This window comes from Coturnix japonica, chromosome 5 (genome assembly GCF_054131305.1).
Source record: "Coturnix japonica strain WE chromosome 5, WE-NBRP24, whole genome shotgun sequence".
In the NCBI taxonomy this organism is placed as follows: Eukaryota; Metazoa; Chordata; class Aves; order Galliformes; family Phasianidae; genus Coturnix; species Coturnix japonica.
The window spans coordinates 15,391,810-15,411,275 of record NC_140667.1 but is presented as its reverse complement, the minus strand read 5'-3'; the positions used below and the strand labels follow the sequence as shown (position 1 = coordinate 15,411,275).

Below are 19,466 nucleotides of genomic sequence, written 5' to 3'. Positions count from 1 at the left end.
GAGGGCTTAACGTCCAAGTGGGAGGAGGAAGGAGGAAGTTTGGTTGAGCTGTGCCACCGCCGCAGTGCAGCACCCGTATTCGCCAAAGCAGTTACGCAGCGGGAGTGGCGGTAGCGCCTCAGAGAGAAGGAGAATATACGCAAGTGGCGTACCGGCTTAATGGCGACAGCTTGGCTGCCTGTCTGCTGCGCTGTTTGTGCCCGTGCTGCACCCATCACTGAAATCCCAGTGCTAGAGCGTGAGTTCTGTCACGAAAAGGTAGTTTTATACACGTCTACGTGAGCTTTTTGCTTTTTATAAGCGCCCGTTTCCCTTCGCACAAACCACATTTCAGATTGGTGTGAGGCTGTGGTAAAACATCAGCAGACAGCTGTGGCCTGCGGTCAGATCCAAGGGGCAGAGCTGCTGTTGGAGCTCCTAAAGCCCGATTGTGCACATCAAACGGAGCTTTCTGAGTTTAAAAGCTATCTGCATGTCTCTGTGTGCTTCCAGCTTTTCACTGACCTACACACAGCAAGGCATCCTGCCTCTGAACAACCAGCAGTCTCACACGTAAGAGCCATTTTTACATAGTTACTGTACTAAGCACGTAGTTGGTGGGGCTTTCGTGCTCCTTCCCGGTTAAACAAAACAAAGATGGCTCAGCTTTCAGCTGTAGGTGGAAGCTGGACTCAGGGGAGACTTGCAAAAGCTTACCAGAAAGAGGTTAGTCTGTAACCATCACAGCTACATTGTTACTGAGGTAATAGCTGCCTGCCAGCCACGATTAGAGGATCTTAAGTGGGAAAGGGCAGAAAGGAAGGGCTGCACGAGCCCCACAACAAATCTCTGCAAACATCCACGCATACACCTCCCGCTTTCAGTTGCTGTGACTCATGATTTAGATGACTGAGTGAAAGGGATACGTATAATAACACGTGAACCACACAGACAGCATGTCCAAACAAATGGTATTTCAGAACTTCCAGTTTCCCAGACACAGCCTCGTTTCTGCTGCTTTCAACACCAAGTGTCACTATGTCCCAAGACTTAGACAAGGCCCAAAGGGTGCTGTCATGCAGGACTTCTCATCTTATCTAGGACAACATTTGTTCAAGATAGGTTTTCTATCTCATTCACAGTTTATTTACCAGATTATCTTAAGCAGAATCTTGACTAAGCTATCTGAAACTAAGTTTACTGTGCATAGAAGTTGTGTGAGGTTGAACATAACGGCGAGTGGTACTTTCCATGCTAGAACTTTTATGTGATTACACTTTTCTACATTTAACAGTAGTCAGATGACTGCAAAAACTGCACAAAATCCAACTGAAGTAAATAGAATTCTGTTTGAATTCTATATACACAGCAAGGCCTGATGTTATTCAAATAAATACTTCTCAAAATAAATAGTATAATAGAAATTATTGTAAATCTTAAAGACTGAAGTGAAAAGACAAAGTTCTATGCTGGCTGGCAGAATGTTCTTATGCAGTGTTTGTGGCTTATGTATCCCAATGCTATATTAGGGAAGAACCCCACAACTAAAACTCACAGAATTTCTTTCTTATGATAATAATAATAATAACAAAAAAAAAAAAAAAAAAAAAGGAAAAGAAAACCAGCAAAGCAACAAAACTAAGTTTGTCACACATATATATTGACAGATTAAAACATCCCCATTCTAAAGCACTACCTTTTTGTTTATTTCAAAGCATACTATAAAATCATTATTAGTATAATAGCTGAACAAAGCTCGGTAAGGATAGCAGCAAATAATCATTGCATTCATAAAACTGATATATATATATATTATATACCTATATATATACACATTTTATATACATATACACACATGTATATGGCCTTATTGCTGTATATTATTTAAATCATTAGGATATATGCTATCCCATAGGTTGTGCTGGTTTCTGTGCTTGGCTGATCACAGTTTTCCCTCACACCTGTGTGCCAGCCTCATTGACCAGCTGCACTAGCACAACTGATGAGAGCAATCAACTGTGGTACAGAGGACAAAAAGCGCTTAGGAAATCCTTTCTATTTCATCCACCTATCCTGCTTCTTACATTCCATAAACCGATGTGCCCATCATTATCCTTGTCTGAGAATGTAACAGCCTAATTGCTCATATGGGAACTCAGTAAGAAATGTAACTTTTTTTTTTCCCCTTCAATTTATCACCTTGACTCTAAAATAAACAAATAAATCATCAGCAAATGGAATTCTAAAGTTGTCAGGTATCACCTTTCACCCACCAGTCACTTTTGCACATTGTCTTTTTTCCCCTTGCTACTGTTTTTCTCCAGCCCTTATCCTGAACATCAGCACTGCTTTAATTCAAAGAAACTGTTTTACAGTGGGTACAATGATGTTTCTGGGTTGGTCCCTGCCAGTCTGAACTTGCAGAATCACTGCCACTAGTTTTATGGGAGAGAGGGCTGATGTTTAGAGAAGCACTATGAGGAACCTTCTATGCTGCAGAAACAATCTGCTGCCACAGATACAGCATCTGCCTGAGAGGAAGAGGAATGTCCCTTGCTGTGTATATGACATAGCTCAGAATAGGGAATGCCTGTTTGTCTACCACAATGACCCACATGATGTGGGAAAGGAGCATGGCAGTTCTGGGAGTTTGTCCTTCCTACTGCAAAGCTGGAATTGCCGTGACTTACCCTGTGCAGTAAGTTGCACTGCAAAGATTACAGAGCTCAGCACTGCTGGGTGGAGATTCCAGACAGGGCCCTGATGACAGGGCGCACCTCATCGCTATATTAATGCTGCTGTACTGGTTGTGGATCTGGCTAGGTTGGGTTTTATGCAGAGTGCCCCATTAAGTAGTGCAGACATGTACATAATATAAACCAAATAGAGAATTACTTCAGAATAATTCACCAAAACAACATACTAGTTTACTCTATGCTAATGTCAGCAACATAATCACCTCCTGTCTTCTTAGTTTCTAAACAGCTTTTCTGTCTGTGGCTCCCACTGTTTCTAAAGCCAGGTATAGCTCCTGACCCAGAACTGAAGCAGCTGGCACCAACATTTAAATCAGTTTTCCACTGATTGAAGTTTCCCTCAAGCATGGCTGAACTGTAGAAAACTGGGGAACCGTAGAGCTGGGAAAACATCTAGAAAACATACATGTATTTTTCTTTTAAACAACTTTGTTTTTCTATTTCTGCTGAAGACAAATGCTCTCAGTAGCAAACAGTTTTATATTGCATAGAAGCAGTATTACAAGAAATGCTTGCCTCGTGTTTTGGAGAAATGCATAAATACATTGATTATGAGCATACTTCATACAGCACAGATAGCAGATAGTATGAAAGTGCTTCAGAAAGCTTCGCGGTTGTTCTCTTTTATTTAAAGAGCGTTTATTGGTATCAAACTTATCATCTGCAGAGGTGACCTTTAGAGAGGCTAATGCTGACTGAGGCAAGAGCTTTCTAACCCCTTTAAACAGTGGAGGACTGACTATCTGAAATACTTCTCTGTTTTCCCTTTGAAAAATCCTTTGTACTTCCTTTCAGAAATGCTGGCTCCCTATTCCTCAATTCAGCACCCAGATTTCCTGCTTCTCAGAACCAGTCCTTTGGATTTTAATCAGATAGATTTTCAACATTTCTACACTTTCTCTTCTTTAGGCCCTGAAGATTCACATTTATAACAATTCTACCGATAGTTACAGTTTGACAAGATTCTTATGATGGTTATTTATCAGAAACTTGTGAAGATATTCAAGGTGTCACTTCTATAGTTAGCCAGTGAAACTGCCTAGAATGCTCAGGTATCTGAGACAGTAATATTTCATCAGCAAACATTGATACAGGCAACTAAGGAAAGGGAGGCAATGCCCCTAACAGTCCAGCTTGCTTTGCATTCACAGTTCTATTTAGAAGGGTGAGTATTCTCAGCCAGTGTAACTGTGTTAATGTGCAGACATCGTAATTTGCATACATACTTCCAGAATGGTTTGGGAAACATCCCACAAACGACCATCTCAGTGGGTCTAGTTCAATGACTCATGTAAACTGCAGATGTTTTACATTCTCCAGCCTTTTTAAATGACAGATTTGTTCATATTCTTTAGGATCATCTGACTAAGTGTGCTAAACAGCATCGTGCAACGTTCGGCTTCTGATATCAGCTAGCACCACATTTATAGTAAGGTAAGACAGCTTTAAAATGTACTGTTTTCATTATTGGCAAGGAAAAAAAAAGTATCTTTCTCCTAGCCCTGCCAATTAATGTTTAAATTATCTAGAAGCTTGTTTAACTGTTGTACATTTTATAGTTATTAGTATTTTTATGTCTAGTTAATGTTAATTTCTAACTTTGACACCTTTTAGAGACCTCTAATGTGATATTTCAGTGAATTCTGTGGTTTAACTGTGCAGGATTTAAGAAGTAATAATTCTTGTATCGATTTTAAAATGTATTTGCTTGATCACTTTCTAGTACGCCTGCTTAAGTGGTTTTGTGGCAGTCTTCTACATGAAACACTCACCATAATCATAAATGCCTAATGGAGCTGAATACTAATTACTCTTTCAACTGACAGAGTTGGAAGAGCATCAGAGTGTCCCACTGCATTGCATTATTCTTATTTATAGAAGCATCCTGCTGATGAAGACAGTAGCATGGACAGGATTATTTTTAAAATGAAGCATTTGGTATTATTCAAAATTATTTTCTATTTCCTTTCTCGTTGCAGAAAATGCCGTGCCATGTTTTGTGTGGGGGTGTGTGGGTGGAAATCCCATAGGACATGTATATATTTTTAGTTGCTTGTAGAGTAGGGCTTTTTTGGTTACAGTTAGCTAATCCTTGCTGTTTACCTTACTGTTTCAATGGCAGAAACACGGCAATCTTGCTGCAGATTAAGGTACTATTCACATATAAGGGCAATTGTTAAATGATTGCTGTTAGTATAATGTATATTAATGACAAATGATAGCATTAATAACCTGGTAGGCTTTCTAAAAGGACAGATATTCTTTTATTTGGGGCTCAAAATCCACCTAAGTAGAAAATGAAAAGCAACTATACATTTTTTGTCATCCAGAGGAAGAAAAATAGTACATTGAAATCATTCACAAACGTTTGCAAATCCAGTTTAACCGTTTGGAATTCAACAAAATCTTATTTTCTCTCTCTACTTGTTCAAAAGTTTCAATACCTTTATGAGCATCTAATTACAGAATTGTATCTTTAAATAGGTGCAAGAAAATTTAACCCTTTGATTGTAATAGCATTTTCACTGTTTGGCATGTTTCTTTTTGTTATATCCAATCTACTTACAGTATGTTGTTTTGTATTCCTATGGAATACTTTTATACTGGTATTCTTCATTCTTTAGCCCACTTAAAGCAAATACTCATTGAAATGATATAATTTTGCCCTATTTTGGTGAACTGCATAAAAGAGGCTTTTCCTCCTTTGTATTCAAATTGCTGCTTATACCTAGATTGGAATATGAGAGGGCAGAAAAGAGTCCAAAGCATGCATGATCAGAACAGGGCTTGTATCAGGCCAAAAACATGAAGACCCTCAGATACTAGGAGACAGAACTGGCTCTGAAGATAGCTTTTATTAGCCAGTAGGCTTTTCCGTCCCCATGTGACACAATTTTATGTCATACAACAGTAATTAAGAAAGAAAATGTTCAGTTCATTCTGTGGACTGAAAATACTTTCCTGCGGCAATCCAAGTCATTTCAACACCATAGGATAATTTTAGATTAGCAAGCTTTATAATTATAACGAATCTAGGAAATGAATGATAATGAGCAAAAGATATAAAGACCTCAGAAATGTATATAAATAACATGATCCTATTTGTTCAGACTCTCTTGTGCAATTATGAGTCAAATTGGTAGGTCTGAAAAAAGATGATTATGAAAACTTGGTTCTGAGCCAACATGGCCTTGCCACCTGGCAACAGTCTCACATGCAGCTGTGGGAACAGCAGGAATTGCTTTCTTACTATGGTTGGGGAGCGATCTCAAAAGGGGTTGCAAGCTGAAGAGAAAGGAAAGGTGATCTGCATGTGTACGTACTGTAACACTTACACTCACAATAATCTCCAACTGGGAGATTGTTTCTGGACTTCCTTCATACAAAATAAGTTATATTTTGTTGTTGTTGTTGTTTGTTTCCTTCAAATTAAGAGCAAGAAAATAGAAATAATCATAATTTCTTGCTAGGTAGTTATTCTGGTTAACAACAACAACAAAAAAGGCTTAGTGCAATAATTTAAGTCCTGCAAGTTTTCTGGGCTTGTGATTTACATGATGTGCATCCAGAACAGAAGTCACATCAACAATGAATCCAACATATATGCCCACAGATCCCCTCTCCTTTCAAATGCACATAACTGGACCAATGAACTAAGATGATGGGTTGTATTACACCATTTTCTGGATATTAAGTTTCTAGGTAATTTCTAGTTTCAATACTGTTCAGAAATTGTGAGAGTTGAGCCTAACTAGGACTGAAATATCTCGGAGAAGGTCATAAAGAGAACCACAGAATCACCAATGATGGGAAAGACCTCCAAGACCATCCAGTACAACCATCCTCCTATCACCAATATTTCCCACTAAACCACGTCTTTCAGTACAACATCTAAACGTTTCTTGAACACCTCCAGGGTCAGTGACTCCACCACCTTCCTGGGCAGCCCATTCCAGCGCCTGACCACTCTCTCTGAGAAGTATTTCCTAACATCCAACCTGAATCACCCCAATGTAACTTGAGGCCATTCCCTCTTGTCCTATTGCTAGTTACATGGGAAAAGAGGCAAACTCCCACTTACCACAGCCTCCCTTCAAGCAGCTATAGAGAATGATAAGGTCAGCCCCGAGCCTCCTCTCCAGACCATCTGGAGAAGCTCTGTCAGCTGCTTCTCATAAGGTTTGTGCTCCAGACCCCCACAGCTTCACTGCCCTTCTCTAGACACACTCCAGGCTCTCAATATCTTTCTTGTAGTGAATGGCCCAAAACTGATCACAGTATTCAAGATGCAACTTCACCAGGGCTGATTTCAGAGGAATTATCACTTCCCTGCTCCTACTGACAACGTTATTTCTGATACAGGCCAGAATTCCACTGGCAGAGAATGGCCACTTGGGAACTCTGCTGGCTCTTCTACAGCCCAGCATCAATCAATACCCCCCCCCCAAAAAACACCACTCTTGAGCTAATCCAAAGCTTTTATTCTTTCTTCTGGCTCTTAGTACTGTATTTTTAGCAAATGCAACTCTTCTTAAGCCCTGAACAAGCACAAAAGGACAAAGTGTTAGTTGATGGGATGAATTAGATTCAGCATTTTTATCCATACTGTATACATTATTGTATCATTTATTTGTTAAATGAAGTAGCTTCCAGAGAATTAGCTGAGAGCAGAGTGATTGTGTGCTTGCTTAAAAACAAAGCCATTTCAAACATCCTAACCCCGATTTTCATCTGCTTTAAAAAAATGTCAGCTTTAATACTGTTGTTGCATAAATGCATTGGCAGGAAGCTTAAGAACGATAGGAGTCAGTGGTTGAAGTTTAATACCCGAACACCTTTGCAAATCAGAAGTAACAGTGGAAAACTCTGGTAAAAGCTCAGCTTCTTACTCTTTGAAGGGGCTAAAGCATGAAGAGAACCCAAAACACATACAAGTGATGTCAAAATTCTTTCTGCCTGTGGGGATTTCCACCCTCAGTTAGCCTAGTAAAGCCTTTCTAGATTTCCTCACAGTTTTCCTCTGCCACTGTCCTGATTTTCTCAGGTAATTAATACATTCTCAGCCAGTTTGCCTGTCATCTCACTCACAGCAACTCCACTGTAAATACACCATGTATTTTAGCCAAACAGGCAGAGAATCGTGATAGCACTATGACACATAGAAAAAGTACTGGATTGAGGATGAGTCAGCAAGAAAGCACTGTGAAAGCTGAGTCCAAATACCATGCATTTATAGATTAATTAAAATTAGACCAGGGCTACTTTCAGCCATGTGTCCCAAATCCATTTACTTAGAAAATGCTTTATAATAATTAAAGAAAATTAAAAACAAAATTCTTTTTTGATCAGTAATATCTGATTAGACACATAGTACAATATAATAAATAAATTTAAAAGATAACTCAGAGTATTTTTCCTATGTATACCAACATAGAAAGCCAAGAACAGCAGCAAGATGTTTTTCCTCTCAGACACAAATGGGTACAGCTGTCTACTTTTAGGATGAATAATGGCTACATTCCTTGCGACCTTATGAATCTTTCCCTTTTTCAGTACTCTTAAGTTACACTTCACAGCAATCAAAGCTCACAATTTTATTGAAATATGTACAAACAAATAACAAACCCAACTTGTTTTGATAACACTGTCTACCAACATTTGCAAAAGGGAGAACAAATGATGCATTGCTCCGCAGAAATAGTAATCTTAGCCTACGTACAGTGTTCAAATGTGGCAGGAGAGTTAAGTTTTTCTTTTTTTCACCTTTTCCTGGCTAGCATTTCCCCCCCCCCCCCCATAAATATAAGAGAAAGTGTTACTTGCAGAAGTGCTATTTTCTTCAGCAACATTACAGTTAAAGGGACCAATACCCACTTTGCACTCCATGGTAGAATTATTAGCGGCCATACAGCACAGGGCAAAGAAAGATAGCCTGAGCTGTTATACACTATTTGAATTGATTGGAAGCAAATCTGGGGTGCATGCTCCCCTCTCTGCCTTTTTACCGTCTTAACTCACAGACGATGAAAGCTAAGTAACAGAAAACAGATTTTATCAGTAACAAATCTCATCCCGCCTAAACCACAGCAAAACTGCTACAGAAGACAGGTAAACGAGAAAGTAGTAAATCAGTAAAAAAAACTGAAACCAAATCTAACAAAACCAAAACCTACTTGTACTCACGCTCTACTATGAAATGAACATTCCTTCCAAAGGCCTTTCCCTCTTTCATCAAAGTTGCATAGATCTCCCACACCTTTGTATCTTATCTCAAATCTAGCCTCATTTTGAGCACCCATGTGGAAGTCAGACAGGAAATTTTACTCTCTACTTGCTGAAGGTTGTGTTCTCTTCTCAATGGAAATAAAAGCAAACATCTTCTACAAGAAATTGTTATCCATATTCAGGCCTGCTGACAGGAACACCTACATGTGCAGAAATTCTGAGGGAGATGCTGTGCTTGAAGGGCTGGTATTTGTACTATTGAAATATTAAACTTACCGGTGACTTCCCCTGTTGTGATGGTGGAGCTCTTTCTAGGAATCTTTGCAGTACAGGTGGGCTTTGTGAGCTACAAGCCTTTATCAAGACCAAGGATACCTCAACAGAAGAAGCATCCTGGTTAGTACAGTAAAGGTTGATCAGCCAGTTATCAAACTATTAGCTGTATTCAAACTGTTGAATTGAATAGAAATTGATTTTAGGCAGAAAGAATCTAAAAAACATTTTCTGGCTTCTTTAAAAATACAGAGTATAACTGTGGTATTAGTGTTTCCCAGATGTGAAGTTACATTGAGAATATTATCTATTTATTATACTTAATGTAATATATATATGTGTGTGTGTGTGTGTGTGTGTGTGTGTATTAACTCCTGTAAACATTGCTAAGAAGCATTTATTGCTTTCCTTAGGGTTTAGTCTGCTAACGAGAAAAAAAAACAACAACCCACTCAGTAAGGCCTCAGAATCAGGGTTCAAATGAAACATTTGCAGCTAAAAATTTTACTGGGGAGTAAAGCAATAGAACTAATGTCAAAAATCTCACTCCTAGCTCTCACTAGAGGTGGCTTTAAAGGTTTGGTGCTGATGTTTCAAGCTGTTCTTTCTTTTATGAGGGGAAAAAAAAGTCATTTCTGCTGTCACCTCTCAGAATTGCTGTCATTCAGCTCTTGAAGGGAAATCACTACTAATGCAACTGAAGCTGTCACGCAAAAAAAGTCCTGAAAACATGGCTGGTTTCCTTTTGATGTCCATTGATGATCTGGCTTCCTATGGTGCTATTCCCACTGTATAGCATTGTGGCTATTTGTTAACAAGCATGCATCACTGAAATAGGTAACAACAGTACTTAACTGTTTCTAAAAACTTGTAGGCAGATTGCTACAATATTAATAAAAAACAGCCATTAAAAAATGATTATTTTTTAAAAAGGAGAGTCCTAACGGCTCAACTTGCCAGAGCAGCTCCATGCCCCATAGGCAGGATAATCCTAAGGCTTTCCTGACTAATAGGAGAGCAAACACAGGAAGTAGGATGGATATGTTCTACTTTCAGTGAGAGAATACAACACCTGGCCTCAGGTTTAAGCATGATTACACAGACACTAAACAGAGATCTCCAAAGCAGTGCCTATAAGCACACAAAATGTGCCTGTGGCAAGATGCCTTTTTTTCTTACTCACTTGGAGGAGCTACACAGACCTCATCATTAGAAGTGGTAACAATTGCTTATGACACCATAATTCACATTTATGGTGCATTCACTTTGATAACCTTTGATACTAGGCAGACTAAATGATGGTTTAGGTTACATATATGGCTTAGGTTACGTATATGATGTATAACTTTTTTTCCCCTATCAAATTAAATTATGAAGACAATTTATTTGGTGTTTGCAGGTGCATAATTTAAATAAGAAGATACAAGGAATTGTCATGCTTGCACTGTTGGCATTTTTGTACTGTCCAAAACATTCACCTTCCATATTCTTCACAGTGCAGTAACTAAGTTAAAAGGATCATTCATTCTTGGTTACGAATATGAAGTACATTATTTTCCTGTTCAGTGTGAAACATTAAAAAATATCAAATACAGGATAATGTTTTATTGTTAGAATACAGCAAGTAAGACACGTTGTCTCATGCATTGACAACATGGATAGGTTTGCAAGCAATGATTATTGTAAGTACCAAATTCATAAATAATTGTTCCTGTCTATACATCTTACAAGTTAGACAGTTGGCAGCAGAACTTTTAACACAGTTTCAGCCAACAAGGACAAGGAATCATGGAAGTTGTTTTATACAGTATTACTTTCACAATAAATTAAGAGATCAAAACAAATGCCTTACATTTCCTGGGACTTCTCAGACAAAATTAAAATGAAAAAAAAATGGAGTGAAGAGCAGAGCTCAAATTACAGCTCAAATGCATCAGTGAAATTGATAGCTTGAGCTGTTATTTCTTATGGCAGATGAGAAAAAATAAAAGTTGGATTTTGTATTTACAATGTAAGAATAGATGCAAAGATGACCATGCTGACCCAAACAAAGAAGCTGGGGGAAGGATATTGCTTCCACCTTTGAGGTTTTTATTCAATCTTTCCCTTCTTGGAAAATCTTCAGGATAACTGCTGATATCCTAGGATATGTATACATACATGTATATATATATATCCTAGAATATGTATATATGTAATACTCTAAGAATCAAAAGAACACAGTCAACTCCATGTCCCTAGTGCCTTAACATTTTTTTTTTGCTAATGAGACAAAGCTTTGTTAATTTTGATGAATTTCTTTAACAAACTGTTCTGAGGATTTGTGAGAGCTGAGCTGAGACTACCTTTTTTTAGTACAGTCTCAACACTGCACATGTTTGCAGGAACAATGCCTTCCATCCCAGTCCTTCTATTCTTTGCTGACAGATCCCTACAAAAAACTATTATTTTCTAAGGGATGTAAGTGAACAAGTATGTTCTTTTAATTCTTTTTTAGCATGAAGGAGAAAGGTATTTAGGTAGGTGTATAAGTACTTCAATTTCTACTGACTAGACAGTATTGTTTTGAAACAACCAGTTTGTATCTCAGTAAATTAATACTGACTGCACTACTTAACACAGTTCCCATGTCTGGATCCTCACTTGCTCACCCTTCATTTTGATCTGCTCTTGCTTTCTAGGTAACTGTGTAGCTTTTATCACTGCAGTGATAAAACTGACCACACAAAAGCCAGTCACGTAAATTCCTGTTGCTTTGAGACCTTTCATATAGCAGAACAACTCACATCTTGTTTAAGGGTATTTCACACTTAAGGGAACTGAGTACAAAACCAAATCAGTATGTAGTCAGTCTACGTAGCATTCTGTATAACAAAGGAAGACTAAGAAATTAAGGAATTTATTATAGAAAAAATAGTGTTAATTGTGAGGTAATGACCTATTCAGTACAAACGTTGTTGACACTGAGGATATTTTCAAGCCAAAATGAAAAGCATCTGTGTATAGTATCTAAAATTACTCCTACATGAAACTTGGGAATGTGGGAATGTTTAACCAGGAAATACGTGACTAGGTGGAAGTCGTGCAACTTATGATACTGAAGTTTGCTTTGTTTTTTTCCCTTGCATAGAACTGGATTATGGAGCATAAATAAACCTCCAGATTTTACTAGGAATGTTTTGTTCAGCTTAACCCCTATTTTGAGAGGGAAAAGCTGCTTTTGATTTCTTGATGGTAAGAATGTTTATACCAGGAGTTACATCAGAGTTGGTACTCTGCTCTGATTTGAGACTACTTTTTTTTTCCTTTATTTTTACTTCCTTGTGTAGATAAACCCCAAGTATGTCACACAGGAAGTCTCTGGAGATCTGTGTGTTTAACAGGACAAGGATCTGGGGCAAAAGATCAGTGTAAGTACTACTCTGGAAGGAAGTACTTCCAGTCTGTGCTGGATTTAAAGTAAGCTTCCTGTCTTTGGCTTGTGATGTTCCTGATCTACTTCTTCATATTAAAAGGCATCAGTGCAATATTAAAGCCCTTCACACCAAATAAAGTACAAGCATGGACTTCTGCCTCTTCACCAGCATATGCCATCAGACTTTCTGGTGCTATCATATTGTGTTTTCCAGGAAGAGAAATGCTATAATGTTCCTCCAGCTACATTTAAAAAAAAAAATAAATCTAATTCTCCCATTGGTTTCTAATTACTGTTGAAGGGTTTGACAAAGTTAAAAAGCAATTCAAAAGCCAAATCCTTTAGACAAGATAAAAATAGACTGTGCTAAAAGAAGGAGGACAATGAAAAATATCGATGGAGTGAACAGACTGATGCTTTCTTCATAATTTAGATATTGTAGCTTCTTGGCATCACACATTTTCTAAATAGATTTCACTGGATAGAACTGATTTTCTCCCCCCCTCACCTACCACTCTCCTTTCTTAAATAACCTTGTATTTCTTTTTGCATGATAGATTAGATACCTTAAATAGTTCTATTCCCTAATCAGTATTTGTTAGCTTCCTAGAGTCAGATTTTATTGCTAGGCAACTAAACAAGACATCACATTAAGCATTTTGCTGTATCTCTGGCTGTCTCCATTACATATTTACATGTATATCTATAAATTTATCTAAGTGCAAGTAAAAGCTTCACAGGTAGACCTCCTGCCTATGTTATAGGTACTGGACTGATATGGAAACTGGGTCATTAGTAGTCACAGGAGCTTGGGAAAAAGACACTGTTCCCTCCCCAATACTTCTACTTTGTAGACGTATTTTCCTTACATGAAACTAGCTTTAAGGACAACTTTGATGCTTAAAATTACATCAGTATTTTGAGCTCTTCAAATGTGTATAAATATAATTATATACAAATTTGTATATTATCTACCTCAACCCATATATTTTTACATCAGGATCTTTCAGTACTTTAATTAAGATATTGATTACTGTAGTCATCTATATGCAAGTTTTCCAAAGGAATCACAAGGCAGATCAGTTATTTGAAAAAGCAGCAGCAGGGCTTTACCAGACAGTAAAGAAAACACTCATTCCATGGTTTCAGCGCAGCTCAAACATTTCTATAAATTCACATCTGCCTTCTTAGTGCTTGGCTGCATTTCCAAAGTCTTTTGGCAATCTTCTAATAATGAGACATCCTCAATAACATCAGACTGTTATTACTAAGCATTTATTCTTTTTTTCTATCTATTTCATCTCTGCAGCTAAATATCTCTTCTGAAATTGAAGAAGGGCTTCTGATATCACTCATTGTCATGACCATTAAAAAAAAGCTTATATTGGTTTGTAATCATCTCATGTTAAGCAGTTTATTATATTTTTGTATGCATGATGTATGAATCTGTCTTAGAATCATAGAAGAATTTAGGTTGGAGGGGTTGTTTGAAGGTCACCTCTTTCATAGCCCCGATAAAGGCTTGGCTAATCTCAGACATTCAGAACCTTGTACTGTTTAATTCTCAAAAATCTCCATGAACTGAGTTCCCACAGCCTCTCAAAGGCCTTACTGCAGTGCTTAACCACCTCCATGGTGAAGAACGTTTGTCCCTGTGCACAGTGAGAGTTGTCTTTCACTCTTTCACTGTGCACCTTTGGAAAGTGGCTATTTTTGTGTTATCTATAACTACTCTGTAGGTGGTAAAAGAAAAAAAAAAAAAAAAAAGAAAAAAGATGTGTTTGGGTTCCTCATAACTAAAACAAGCCTCAGTTCTCTCAGCTTCAGGTCATGTAATGTACTCCAGTCCCCTCGCCATCCTAATGGCCTGCCTCTGGACTCCTTCCAATTTGTCTGCATCTCTCTCCTGCTGAGCACCAACACTGGCTGTAGTGGCCTCACAAGTGCTGAGCAGAGGGGAACTGCAGCTTTCTCTAGCATGCTGGCTTTGCTCATGCTGATGCAGTCTGGCATGTGGTTGGCCTTCAGTCCTTCCAAGAGTTCGCTGCTGACTCATACTCAGCCCTCCTGCCCATAGTCCTGTTCAACCTTAACAGAAGGCTGAATCTTACCTACTTTAACTAGGCATGTTACTATAATCACCCATTACACAATCACCTAAGTTAACTGACTGACTTATGTAGCTAATTTTTTAAATACATGCTTTGGACAGCACAAGCACCTTCCAATACTCACTTTAAGCTGTGTTCTGAATGACACTTTTGACTTAATTCTGATCCTCAGTAGCTTCACAGGGAGCTTAATGGATACCTTTTTTTTATTCTGATGGGCTCATACAGGTACATCTAAAGGTGGTTAGTATAAATAGAGGAACTGATCTGATCCATTTGCAGTTCTAATTTTGGTTCAGCTGTGATTAAAGTTGTTCTGCTGTCCTTCCTGTTCAGATCAGAAATAGATTGGTAACTGACTCATGTTAGAAAATATAACGTTTAAAAATAGAAATGATCACATGTGTAGGGTGATCCCATGGAAGGGTACTTCAGGTGGAGGTAGGCTTTAGACGCTTTTCTCACTTTCTTGTCACAGCACTGATATTATTTGTGTTTCCCACACAGAACTACTACTTTTCTCAGCTCTCACTGTCACTTGCCATATTTAGTAACTGAGGCAATCTAGCAAGTAAAGTCAAGGAAATAGAGTAAGGCTACAGGACTGCACTCTAGCAGGCGTTTTAATGGCGCTATCAAGTGTACCACTTTTATAGAGGCAGGCAATTAGCCTCTCCTTGAGCTGCAGAAGTAGGTGACAGATAACACCAGCTATGGTGATGGATTGTTTTAGACATGTAAAAAAAACTAATAGCACAGGTATATTACACATAAGGCAGTTATTAGCTCTCAGTTTAAAGAGAGGCTTGTGTCCTTTCATTAGGAATCCACTAGGATGTTCAGTAACTACAAAATGAGGTTATTACATCTCATACTCCTTAAAAAACAGTTCAGTTTAAATCCCATGGAGCTGCATGTTAATAAACTATATCTACTGTAAATAAAATTCGTCGTATTATATTCTATTATTGTATTACTTTTAAAAAAATTATTTAGCCAGGCTTTTTTTTCTTAATACATGAGACAGCTGCTGCAGAGTAACTATTTCTGAGAGGATATAGATGAAAATACATAAGTTACCAAATAATGAAAAATAAAATCTTCCATATTAATTGTGTTGGTTTTTTTGTTTTGATTTAATTTTATGCCATACAAAGTCCTTTAACTTAGCTTAACTAAAAAAACCTGTTAGTTTTGATGTCATATAAAACAGATTTTAATTCATTTACGTTATTATATTCCTACACTTCTGCCTACTTTTTGCATGGACTGAGATCCTATAAAGGACTAAAGGATAAGAACATGGATTTTTCACTTTGACAAAAAGCTAAGGTTCGTTAGAAAAGAAAGTAAAGCCTTCTAGTGGAGGTAATTCATCCACCTTCCTTTCCTTAACAATACATCAAAAAAATAGCAAAAGTAATTTAAATCATGAATCCATATTCAGACTAAAGAAGGATATTTTACTGAATCGTTAGATTTCTTAGTTCTCTCAATAATTTATTTGTGATTAACTACAAAACTTGCATTTTTGATACAATATTTCTATTAAGTTACGATGCTGCTTGCCAGAAAAACATTCTGAAAAAAGTACATAAATTACAAAACTTCTGGTAAAATATGTTGGAATTTCAGGATAAATACATAAGCAGATTCTAAACATAACAGAAAAAACAGAGTAAGCCACATATTTAGCATGTACCTCTTCACACATGCAAACAACCAACACTCGTGCACGCACACTATAACACAGCAGAAAACATAACAATGGCAAAGCAGCAAGATACCAGGCTACAGCAAATGAGAATTTGCTCAAATGCAACAATCCCAGACACAGAAATAAAGAAAAGAAACTGCTTACTTTCAAAAGGCCTCAGATACACAGGAATTTCCAGAAAGATACTCTCACCTCCAGTACCAACCTCTAAAGGAGATCTGGGAAGGAGTAGATTCTGGCTTCACCCCTTACTATCCCTCAAGGGCATTGCATGCACCTGAGGTACCCCAGGTTAGCCCTTCCTTTTAAGCAGGTGCTCAATCATTTGGTCTGGTCATGACCCAGCATTTTTGCTACACATAGCATGTCATATTTGGATCATTGGAACTTGGAGTTTCCATCTTGAACTTGCTGACATCAGTAGAACTGATTTGCATGCATTCCTCCAGTACAAGCCAAAATATTTATTTTTTGAATAAAGTAATCAAAGGTTTTTTATTAAAAGGAAGGTTGCATCTGATAAAGGAAATAGCATGCTATTATGTAAAATTGTTTCCAATTGTTGGGTCAGCTGTGGGAGCACAGGTGAGAGTAATTTAGCTGGGCTCCCGGAAGGTGTGGAGCTTGACTCCACCTCCAAGACCTCATTTAAGGGCAGACCACCACTAAGGCAGCATCTCTTGGAGTTTGCTCTCTGGTGGAGATTTCCTTGACTTTTCCTAGCAAAGGCATCCATTTTGGTGAGTTTTTCTTTATGAATAACCTTTTGAATATTTGCTATTATCTTTGTTGCCATTTTCATATCATTTAACCTTACATGATATTTATAATGGAAACCACTTGCATTTGGGTTTAAAATGAAGGACTAACCTAATGAGTGATAGCACTGTTTCAAAATCAAAGCAGAGGGTACGTAGGCAGAAACTTATTTTCTATGTATGTAGCTTTACAATATAAAAGCAAAGGTGATAAGAGGGCTGGAGTATTTCTTCTATGCCAACAGACTGAGAGAGCTGGGGATTTTCAGCTTGGAGAAGAGAGGGCTCTGGGGGGACCTTATAGGTTTTTCTAGCACCTGAAGGGGGCCTACAGGAAAGCTGGGGTTGTACTTTTTATAAATGCATGTAGCAACAGGACAAGGGAAAATAGTTTTAAACTGGTAGAGGGTAGATTTAAATTAAACAATAGAAAATCTTTACTGTGGGGGTGGTGAGGCACTGGAACAGGTTTCCCAGAGAGGCTGTAGATAGAGAGGGTTTCCCTGGAGGCATTTAGTGTCAGGCTGGATGGGGCTGTGAGCAACCTGGTCTAGTGGGAGGTGTCCCTGCCTGTAGCAGGGAGTTAGAACTAGATGACCTTAAAGGTCCCTTCCAACCCGAAACATTCTGTGGTCCTCTGGCTTTGTGGAAACATAGTCTGAATAATGAAAGCCAAAATGTTCTGGTAACACGTATGAACTACTTACTGATGGTGTTAATGCATAATGCGCAGATAATCTGCAAACAGTGAAGATAATTAGAGGCCTGGAACATCTCCCTGAAGAGAAAAAGCTGAGAGACCTGGTGCCATTCAGCCTAGAGGAGACTGGACTTATTATATTTATAAATATTTAAAGGGTAGGGGTCAAGTGATGGAGCCAGTCTCTTTTCAGCAGTGCATAGTGGCAGAACAAGGGACAATGGGCACAATATGGAACATGGGAAGTTCTATCTGAACATCAGGAAGATAAATTCTTTATTGTGAGTTGGGACAGGCTGCCCAGAAAGGTTGTGGATTCTTCTGGGGCCTGGATGCCTATGTGCGTTATCTGCTGTAGGGGACCTACGTTAGCAGGGGAGTGGTCTTGATCTCCAGAGGTCCCTTCCAACCCTTGCAATTCTGTGAAACTGTCTTGAACTATAACTTTAAATATACCCTTTACAATCTAATTTATGATATTAATACATCTTATTACTGAGATCTTTATGAACAATATTGACAATGGGTTCTTCAGAATAAAATATCACATCTTTGTTTTCCAGTGGCTTGTGGTAAATTGTGCAAGCAAAATGTTAGGCTGACCTATTTTTTCCCTTAGGAAATAGTACATTGAATCTACATGACCAGAATACTTTCCAGTTCTCATAAGTAAATCTGAGGCTCCGGTATGTGATTGAAATAAAGGAAATTGAGGTAATAATTGTGTCTGTTAGTATAAATCGAGCTGTACCACCTCTTACTTATATAAAAATTGTCTGTAAAGTCCAGATCTGGAACAGATTATCAATGGTTACCAATGTTAAACAGCTTGGCTTGTTTGTTTTTTCTGATAATTTATAGCTGTTCTGCATTTTTTTCTGGCAATTACCTCTTGCACAGAAATGGCTTAAACTTCTTTTGCTTTTACAGCTTAAAGTCAAAAGCCATTCTTTTCTGTCAAATATGGTTATGTCATTATGAAGTGTAAATTGCTGTGTCATATTTAAACTTGGTAATTCTTCTATCCAGCTGGGTTAGGATGGCAATAACTTTTAAATCTCTGACAGGTATTCCTGAGAACTTTTGAACAAAATGGATTCAATTATTTCTCTATGTAAAGCAAATTTTGACTCATCCCTTGTATCAATAACTCCACTAAGATACTTGATTTTTCTCAGTTACTCAGATGATCGTATGTTTTTTTAGGTTACAGATATAAGATTTTTTTCTATGAAGACAGCAAGACTGATTGTGATATTTTCTCAGTCATGTGTGATGACACTTTTGAAATCATTGCAACCAATTGCTAACTACTGGTGTTGACTCAGGCATAAGATTTTCCAAAAGCATGCTTATTTAGAGACTAGTGTATCATGTTTCCATCTGTTGGTTAAATATTTTTTTGACTGAGTGTAAAATCTCAAATGCAAGTCAGCCCAGATACTCAAGAAATTTCTCGTCTAACTACTGAAAGGCAACAAGGTGAGATAAAGAATCCTTTCAAAGCATTTGTCAAGCAGAGGACAGTAGTA

At 37.9% G+C, this 19,466-nt stretch overlaps 1 long non-coding RNA gene across 1 annotated transcript; it reads left to right on the top strand.

Annotated features, from left to right (window-relative positions):
- The first annotated feature begins 11 nt into the window (after positions 1–11).
- LOC146760695 (uncharacterized) lies at positions 12–12,689 on the top strand. Its single transcript, XR_014946452.1, has 3 exons — positions 12–258; positions 4,091–4,169; positions 12,563–12,689. It is a non-coding gene; the product is annotated as an uncharacterized LOC146760695 (long non-coding RNA).
- The last annotated feature ends 6,777 nt before the right edge of the window (positions 12,690–19,466 follow it).